Source organism: Sphaeramia orbicularis, chromosome 8 (assembly GCF_902148855.1).
Source record: "Sphaeramia orbicularis chromosome 8, fSphaOr1.1, whole genome shotgun sequence".
NCBI classification, from domain to species: Eukaryota; Metazoa; Chordata; class Actinopteri; order Kurtiformes; family Apogonidae; genus Sphaeramia; species Sphaeramia orbicularis.
This window is the reverse complement of record NC_043964.1, coordinates 52,742,609-52,752,613: the sequence shown is the minus strand read 5'-3', so window position 1 is coordinate 52,752,613 and position 10,005 is coordinate 52,742,609.

The following is a 10,005-nucleotide window of genomic DNA, read 5'->3' as shown; positions in this document are numbered from 1 at the left end:
TTGAAGAATTGAATTACACCAGAAATCTGCACAAATACTGAACACATTTTTATTTGATCACAACAGGATCTAATGTTCTATCACAAAATGTTCCTGTGTTCAAACTGAAATTCTGTTTTACAGACATTACAGTTTCAGATCCTGTTCAAATGTTCAGATTCTACTAGTTCAGAACTAACATCAGAACATTATTTTAGTTCAATCCCAACAAAGGAACTAACATTTTATAAAAGAGTTAAATAATAAAAAAGAAAATATAAACAAAAACAAAATTGAACCTTCACAATATCTGCATTTGAATAAATACCTAAAAAATATCAATACAGTACTTTTTAATATCGATACAGTATTGTGAAATGAAATAGTGTGATATATTGCAGAACCTGTATTTTCACACCCCCCCAGTATCTGTCATTAGCTTCAACAGGTAGACGCCCTGCAGCAGACGCCAGCACAAACCTGACAAACACACACACACACACACATACAGGATATGTGTCCCAACGACCTCATGGGTGGAGAACAGAAGCTGTTGTATCCGTCCTCAGAACCCCCAGACTCCCTTTACCACAGCAGCAGTTGTACCCTGGTCCTCCGCTGCCTCAGACAGTGGACCTGGACCTGAACTGAAGTCCTGCCAACACTAGTGCAGCCAGCGCCTCCATGTCCACGCAGGTAGAACTGAAGCTTTGGTTTGGGAGAGTGAGCAGGTCCAGAAATGTGAAGAAGGACCCAGGGTGTTCACCTTAGAGCAGGATGGATCTACAGAAGCTCAGGAGGGACATCCTTCTGTCCTCCAGAGTTGATCCCCTTAGACAGTCCAGAGGAGGCCAACAGCTGACAGTGGAGCGAATAAAAGGGTGGGTACGTTTGTGTGCAGGCCGTAACTTCACGTTCACAGCTGAACATTCCACGCCGGCCTTTCTTCGGTGGCTAAAACCCACAGTGTACGCGTCCGTCTGCTTCTCCAGAGTGGACGTTCCACCTGCCATTGATCCCCCACTTGAAACAATCCAAACTAACCGATTAAAAACGCCCTTTACAGCAGTGTCGTCCAAAGAGTAGAAATAAAACGCAGGCCCTTCAGTTCTGCGACAGACCCACGCCGTCGTCGCTGCACGTGTTCGGTTCGTCAGCAGACGTCTCCTTTGGATCCTAGCGATTATGTCGTCAGTTCTGAACCAAATACAGACATGCCTTTGGTGTTATATGCAAATGTGTTTTTTCAAATGAATCTGCAGTTTCACTTTTTTTCTGTTTGGGAAATCTTAACAGCTCACAAAGATCTGTGAAGAAGAAATAACTTGATGTCGATTGTATACTTTGTACTAACGTGTGTTTGGGAACAGGCTGAGGTGAAGGTGGACCAGGCCACCACGTCCCTGTACCTTTATATTCGTAACACGGGGAAAAGTGTAGTTGAGGAAAACAAATGACCCGTTTGATTGAACATTCTGAATAAAGGACACCTGCGGAACCTCCTAGAACCTTCCTGTGATTGTCTAAATGATCTGGCTTCGTGTCATTCAGGTTCTTCGAGGCCTGCGACGACACCTTTAGGTTTAATGGGCAGAAAAATTCAGGGAAACTAATGATCTGTGCGGAGGCAGAGTTCCACAAACGGCACATGAAGAAGGCGACGGGTGCAGATGGACGAGCGTCCTGTGCACGTGACACGAGCGTTTACTGGAACTGGGCTGGGTGATGAAGAGGATGAGGAGGATGACGGGGTGCGTGTGCGAGGTGATGATGTACAGCAACTGCTTGTTTTGATTCTCAGCTTAACGTGGGTCCACGAACAGATACTTGTTTAAGAACCAGTGTGTCCAGTTCCATTGTGTGTGTGTGAAGGCGGTTGTTACTGGGAACTGTCCTACAGCATCAACATGATCTTAGACTATGCTGTGCTACATTAAATATCAGCAGACTTTCAGGCTCTGACTCTGTGCCTTATTAGCATCGCACTCACCACACACACACACACACACACACACACACACACACACACACACACACACACACACACACACACACACCACCACACACACACACACACACACACAGTGGAAACATGGTTAGTGCACACATGGACCAATTCAGCCCTTGGCCCCTCCCACTTAACCCTTAACCTCCAAAGACCCACTGTCCACATTTGTGTCCAAGAGTTTCATAACTTCATACAAAAAAGAAAAAACTGTCCACCACAAACGACATGCCATGAAAAATGTAAAAACATGAATCTGAAAAAACTTGCATCCTGATGTTTCCAATGTAGGCACTGATTTAATAAAAAACAAACAAGCTGGTACTTTACTGACATTTCCTGGGTCTGAGGAGGTTAAACCTACCCCTTGGCCCCTCCCACTTACCCCTACCCCCTTGGTCCTCCCACTTACCCCTTACCACTACCCCTTTGGCCCTCCTACTTGCCCCTATCCCCTTGGTCCTCCCACTTACCCCCACCCCCTTGGCCCTCCCACTTACCCCTTACCACTACCCCTTTGGCCCTCCCACTTACCCCCTTGGCCCTCCCACTTACCCCTACCCCTTTGGCCCTCCCACTTACCCCTTACCCCTACCCCCTTGGTCCTGCCACTTACCCCTTACCCCTACCCCCTTGGCCCTCCCACTTACCCCTTACCCCTACCCCTTTGGCCCTCCTACTTGCCCCTACCCCCTTGGTCCTCCCACTTACCACTACGCCCTTGGCCCTCCCACTTACCCCTTACCCCTACCCCCTTGGTCCTGCCACTTACCCCTACCCCCTTGGCCCTCCCACTTACCCCTTACCCCAACCCCTTTGGCCCTCCTACTTGCCCCTACCCCCTTGGTCCTCTCACTTACCCCTTACCACTACGCCCTTGGCCCTCCCACTTACCCCTACCCTTGGCCCTCCCACTTACCCCTTACCACTACCCCTTGGCCCTCCCACTGACCCCTTACCCCTACCCCTTTGGCCCTCCTACTTGCCCCTACCCCCTTGGTCCTCTCACTTATCCCTTACCACTACGCCCTTGGCCCCTCCCACTTACCCCTTACCACTACCCCTTGGCCCTCCCACTTACCCCTTACCACTACCCCTTGGCCCTCCCACTTACCCTTACCCCTACCCCTTTGGCCCTCCTACTTGCCCCTACCCCCTTGGTCCTCTCACTTACCCCTTACCACTACGCCCTTGGCCCTCCCACTTACCCCTACCCCTTGGCCCTCCCACTTACCCCTTACCACTACCCCTTGGCCCCTCCACTTACCCCTTACCACTACCCCTTGGCCCCTCCCACTTACCCCTTACCCCTACCCCTTTGGCCCTCCTACTTGCCCCTACCCCCCTTGGTCCTCTCACTTACCCCTTACCACTACGCCCTTGGCCCTCCCACTTACCCCTACCCCTTGGCCCTCCCACTTACCCCTTACCACTACCCCTTGGCCCCTCCCACTTACCCCTTACCACTACCCTTGGCCCCTCCCACTTACCCCTTACCACTACCCCTTTGGCCCCTCCCTCTTACCCCTTATGCCACGTTTCCACTCTGTGGAACCGACTCGACTCTGGTACCAGGTCCTATTCCAGACCGTTTCCGTTACAGGATCCTACCCACTTTTCAGTACCTGGTCGTCATAGCGATGCGGCGCATTACTTCTGTGTCGTCTGCTCAGAGTTGCTGATAAAGTTGCTCGTTGCGTGTTGTCTCGTCAAACTCGTGCTGAATTTTTACGTCTGAACCTCCTGGACCGACCATGGTGTAGTTTGACAGACTGTCATGTGGATGAACCTGCTGTTCTGTTTACTGTCCACTTCTGCATCTGTTTGTAGAACAGTGGGTCACAGAGACGACTCTGACCAATCAGTGGTCTGCAGTGTTTACGCGTCACCTTTTAGTATCTGGTCCCCAGTCCTGGAACCTCAGTGGAGGTGACACCAAAAACTAGTACCAGGTACCAGGTCCTTTTTCGTAATGGAAACGCAAAAAGGACGAGTGGAGTCGAGCCGGCACCACGTAGTGGAAACGTGGCATTACACTACCCCTTGGACCTCCCCCTTGGCCCTCCCCCTTATCCCTTGGCCCTCCCCCTTACCCCTTGGCCGTCCCCCTTACCCCTTGGACCTCCCACTTACCCCTTGGCCCTCCCCCTTATCCCTTGGCCGTCCCCCTTACCCCTTGGACCTCCCACTTACCCCTTGGCCGTCCCCCTTACCCCTTGGCCGTCCCCCTTACCCCTTGGCCGTCCCCCTTACCCCTTGGCCCTCCCCCTTACCCTTACCCCTTAAAACAGAGTTCCCAGGGGTGGTGGCTGAAACATTCCTGTATGAAACTTTCCATCCCTTCCAGACCTGTTCCGTCATCAGCAGTCATCGATGCCGCTATAAACACGTGCGACAGCTTTGTTTCCAGAAGTATTCCCCACGCCGTCAGCAGCTGGAACCGTCTGTTCCATGGGCTGTGGTCGTCTGTTTACGTCTGTCAACCACAAACGACAGAAATGCGATTTATAACACACTGAAACGGCATTAAACGGACGATCAAATGATTGTTTATGAAGAAAATACGTACATTTGTCTTTTTTACTGTTTACCTCCATCTTGACGATGGGGGCCATGGTCACCTGTTGTATCGTACTGACATAATTCGGCACAGATCCACAGACGATTCCAAACCTCTGACACCGTTTAAGACACTTGTTCATGTTTCAGTCAGTGTGCTTCAGGTTCCACATACAGACCAGTATGAACTCAGGTGGGTCCAGTCAGTAAAACACAGGCTCTGAAAAGTCTTCAATGTACAAATCTGCATTAAATCCCTTTAAAAACTCTTTAAAAGTATCAGATTTGGTATGGGGGGGTCTTCAGTTCTGTTGCCATAAACTTGTTTAAATGTGTTAAATGTTTAAGACGGTAACTGTAGTCGACTCACTTCCACCTGTTCCAACCCAACAATTTATACTGAAATTAGGAACCGATTACACTGGTCAACAACAAATTTCTTTAAGTTTTTTGAGCTGATTTAGGATCATTTTGGTGCTGAATCCAAAAATCACAATTTTGCTCAATCAGGTCAACTTTCTGAACTATGCTACATATTGGCTTTTGAACATTTTTGCTTACATTTATGGGCATTTTCACATCATATGATACAAAATTCTTTCATATTTCTTGCAATAAACGAGTTCTGAAGATTTTACTTTTGCCAATTTATGATTAATGTTTTTTTTAATATTACAGGTGAATGAAATGGCTTCGACTAGAAGATCTTGCAAAAATAAGCCTGATGTATTCTGCTCCATCTGCGGTGAATACACCATTGTACCTAACAGGAATCCTGTTAGAAAATGATTTTTTTTCTCTTAAAACCTATTTTGGGTGAGAACTATATAAAAAAAATCAACTGATAAAGTCACAAAAATGTAATCAATTTTGTGAGAAGATCAAATTTTTCAAAATCAAATTAGCAAAAAAAACCTGACCTGATTGAGAAAAACAGATGTCATTTTTGGATTCAGCGGTGCAAAATGGTCCTGATTCAGTTGAAAAAGCCTAGACAACTTGCAAAAACCATTTTTTTGTAACCCAGTGTTATTGTTAACTCTGCAGAAATGATCCCAGAACATTCAGCCCAAACACGTGACGCTGATAGTCATGCACTCGTCACCTGAGAAAACTGACTTTGGGACTGTGTTGTTTTTTTTTTAAAGGGGCATTAAATTCTAAGTAGTCTTAAAAAGTTCTTTAAAAGTTTTACATTTAACTTGAAGAAACCTGTAGGAACCCTGAAAATAATATCAGCCAATAAATAATAACTCCATATGTTTCTGTTTTTGTCAAACCAAAGGGTCAAATCCAGCCCATGGGATGAGTTTACGAATTTACACTGAAGAAACATGAACAATTAAGGACACAGGTGTCAAACATACGGTCTGCAGGCCAAAACAGGCCACCGAAGGGTCCCCTCTGGACCGTGGGATACGTTTATGAAATGGAAAAATTACACAGAAGATAGAAACAGTCAAAGGTGTGTAAATCTTTTCACACCAATATGATCTAAAGTGGATCAGACCAGTAAAATATCATAATAACTGATAATTAATAACAGCTACAATTTTTTCTTTGTATCAGTGTAAAAAAAAAAAAAAGTTAAATTCTATGAAAATGTCTTGTTCAAAAACGATCCTTTCACAAAAAAAAAAAGAATAATCTGAACAAATATGAACAACTTCACGTATTTTAAGACAAATCAGTGTAATTGGACCAATATTCTGCCTGTTAGTAAATATTTTATATATCTGTAGATCCACTGTGAGCTGTACGTTGGAAGAAACGTGTAAATGATAAACTGACGAGGAATATTGTTAAAACTGCTATTTTTTCCTTTAATTTCAGGTTATTCACATTTTGAAGGGAACTTCATAGATGTAAATGTTTTCATGATGTAATTGTACTTTTTTTTTTTTTTTTTAAACGATTGTTTTACTGGTGTGGTCCACGTCAGATCATATTAGTTTATTTGTGTTTGACAGACCTGATCAAAATTGTGGAAATCATTTCACAGATTAATTTCATCTAATTGGGTCAGACCAGTAAAATACTGTTATAATAACCTATAAATGACAACTCCAACTTTTCCTCTTTGTTTTAGTGCAAAAAAAGTAAAATTCTATGAAAATGTCTCGTTCAAAAACTATCCTTTCACAAAAAAATGTGAATAATCTGAGCAAATATGAACAACCTCAAATATTTTAAGACAAATCAGTGTAATTGGACCAATATTTTGCCTGTTATTCAATATTTTATGTATTATGTAGTTGTAATAAATGTGTGTAAATGATAAACTGAGGCAGAATATCGTTGATACTGCTATTTTCGTAAGAAATTTCAGGCTCTGTTGACTTATTTTTTTTATGCACCATTTTCAAAAAATCATAAAAAATGCAATTCATGAAATATCATTATGAAGTTTGTTTTGCACATCCGTAGACATGTGCTCTATGACATAAGCTCCGGTTTTTGCTGTTCAACGATTACAGAAGCAGTTCCACTGGGAGTTTGCGGGGTGGGGGTGGGGGTGGGGGTGTCACAGTTCGTTTTCTCTTACATTCAAATGCTTAGAAATAACTGGAAAATGACACCAGTTAGCCAACACGGTTACATTATCGACATACGGAAACTCGAGCTTTCATTTGGCACCATTTTTGCTGACCTCAGATGACCTAGTTTAAAAAGAAATCGTCCATCCACACATGCACAGTGTTCGGGTGCTTGGCGGAGGTTTGCGTTCTCTGAACACTTGTCAGACAATAGATCTGGAAAATCTGATTTCAAGTAATCTGACCAACGTAATTTTCACCTGTTTCACTCATCTGATACATGCCCCCCCCCCCATGTGCCCCCACCTGACCACATGTGTACAGACTGGACCCCCATCCTCAGATGGACGTCCGTCAGTCCTGGTTCCGCTCCAGTCTGTCCGTCCATGGGAGTGGGTCTGTCCTTCTCTGTGGTTCTCCCTCAGGTTTCTCTTTTCCCTCCGGGTTTGTGGAGTTTTTCTTTACCGAGAAGGAGGGTCTAAGGACGTCTTCATCTGCTGTTTATTGGACTGTTGTTTGTTTTCATATCCAACTAGTTCTGTAAAACCCTGTGAGGCAACCTAGGGGTGATACAGGGCTGAACAAATACAACTGAACTTGTTCCACTGGCAGATTTTTTTTTTTTTTTTGCTTTATTCAAATTTTTTTTTTCCTTAATTTAAGCAATAAAATAAAATAAAATAAACCAAAATAAAATTGAACTGAACTTGTTCCATTGGTAGACTTTTTTTTTGCTTCATTCAAGATTTTTTTTTTCCTTAATTCAAGCAAAAAAATAAAAAAATAAAGTAAAATAAAAATAAAATAAAATTGAATTGAGCTTGTTCCATTGGCAGATTTTTTTTTTTTGCATCATTCAAGATTTTTTTCCTTAATTTAAGCAAAAAAACAAAACAAAAATAAAATAAAAATTAACAAATAAAATTGAACAGAACTTGTTCCACTGGCAGATTTTTTTGGCTTTATTCAAGATTTTTTTTTCCTTAATTCAAGCAAAAAAAAAAAAAAAAAAAATAGAATAAAATAAATAAAATTGAATTGAACTTGTTCCATTGGCAGATTTTTTTTTTGCTTCATTCAAGATTTTTTCCCCCTTAGTTCAAGCAAAAAAATAGAATAAAATAAATAAAATTGAATTGAACTTTTTCCACTGGCAGATTGTTTTTTTTTTTTTTTGCTTTATTCAAGATTTTTTTTCCTTAATTCAAGCAAAAAAATAGAATAGAATAAAATAAACAAATAAAATTGAATTGAACTTTTTCCACTGGCAGATTGTTGTTTTTTTTTTTCTTTATTCAAGATTTTTTTTTCCTTAATTCAAGCAAAAAAAAAAAAAAATAGAATAAAATAAAATAAACAAATAAAATTGAACAGAACTTGTTCCACTGGCAGATTTTTTTGGCTTTATTCAAGATTTTTTTTTCCTTAATTCAAGCAAAAAAAAAAAAATAGAATAAAATAAATAAAATTGAATTGAACTTGTTCCATTGGCAGATTTTTTTTTTTGCTTCATTCAAGATTTTTTCCCCCTTAGTTCAAGCAAAAAAATAGAATAGAATAAAATAAACAAATAAAATTGAATTGAACTTTTTCCACTGGCAGATTGTTTTTTTTTTTTTTTTTTTTTGCTTTATTCAAGATTTTTTTTCCTTAATTCAAGCAAAAAAAAAAAAATAGAATAAAATAAAATAAACAAATACAATTGAACTGAACTTGTTCCATTGGCAGATTTTTTTACTTCATTCAAGATATTTTCCCCCTTAATTCAAGCAAAAAAATAAAATAAAATGAACAAAACTGAATTGAACTTGTTCCATATGCAGAACCCTTTCCTTAATTTAAGCAAAAAAAAAAACAAACAAAAAAATTAAATAAAATAAATAAAATTGAACTTGTTCCACTGGCAATTTTTTTTTTTTTTGCTTCATTCAAGATTTTTTTTCCTTAATTCAAGCAAAAAAAATTAATAAAATAAAGGTAAAAAAACCAAAACAAATAAAATTGAATTGAACTTGTTCCATTGGCAGATTATTTTGCTTCATGCAAGATTTTTTCCCCCCTTAATTCAAGCAAAAAAATAAAATAAACAAAACTGAATTGAACTTGTTCCATATGCAGATGTTTTTTTTTTTTTTCTTTATTCAAGAGTTTTTTCCTTAATTCAAGCAAAATAAATAAATCAAATCAACAAATAAAATTGAATTGAACTTGTTTCATTTGCAGATTTCTTTTTTTTTTTTTTGCTTTATTCAAGATTTTTTTTCCCCTTAATTCAAGCAAAAAAAAAAAAAAAAAAATCTGCTAATGGAACAAGTTCAATTAAATTTTATTTGCTGATTTTATTTAGATTTTTTTTTTTACTTAAATGAAGCAAAAAAAAAAAAAAAAAAAAAAAAATCTGCCAATGGAACAAGTGAAAATTATCTTGGTAAGATTTCTTGAAATCAGATTTTCCAGATCTATCGTCTATAAATCAGTTCTTATATCTCACTGAAAAGTTCCTCTTTAGGTGATTCTGTCTGATTTTAAATGTGATGAAATATTCGGACAAGAAATGAGAAAAATACACTTGGTAAGACTTAGTTTTTTGCAGTGTAGGGCAGGAACTTTTACAGAATCTTGCACTATATTTGGCCGAGGAGGATTAAAAATGCACGTTTATGTCAGTACTTATAAAATATAGACACATGATTTCCCAAATATCAGCTCTGTCCAGCATCAGAACGACCACATCTACAACCTGTGGTCAACGTGACAGTTTCCCATAATTCCCACAGACCGTGAAGGCAGCACCAAACCCTCAGTAATGAAGAGGACACACAGATACAGTCCAGAACATCCTTTTATTCAATCAGGTAAAGGTGTTGCTCTTTTCAAACTGTTTTTTATTATTATTATGGAAAAGAAACTGTAATTAACACATGC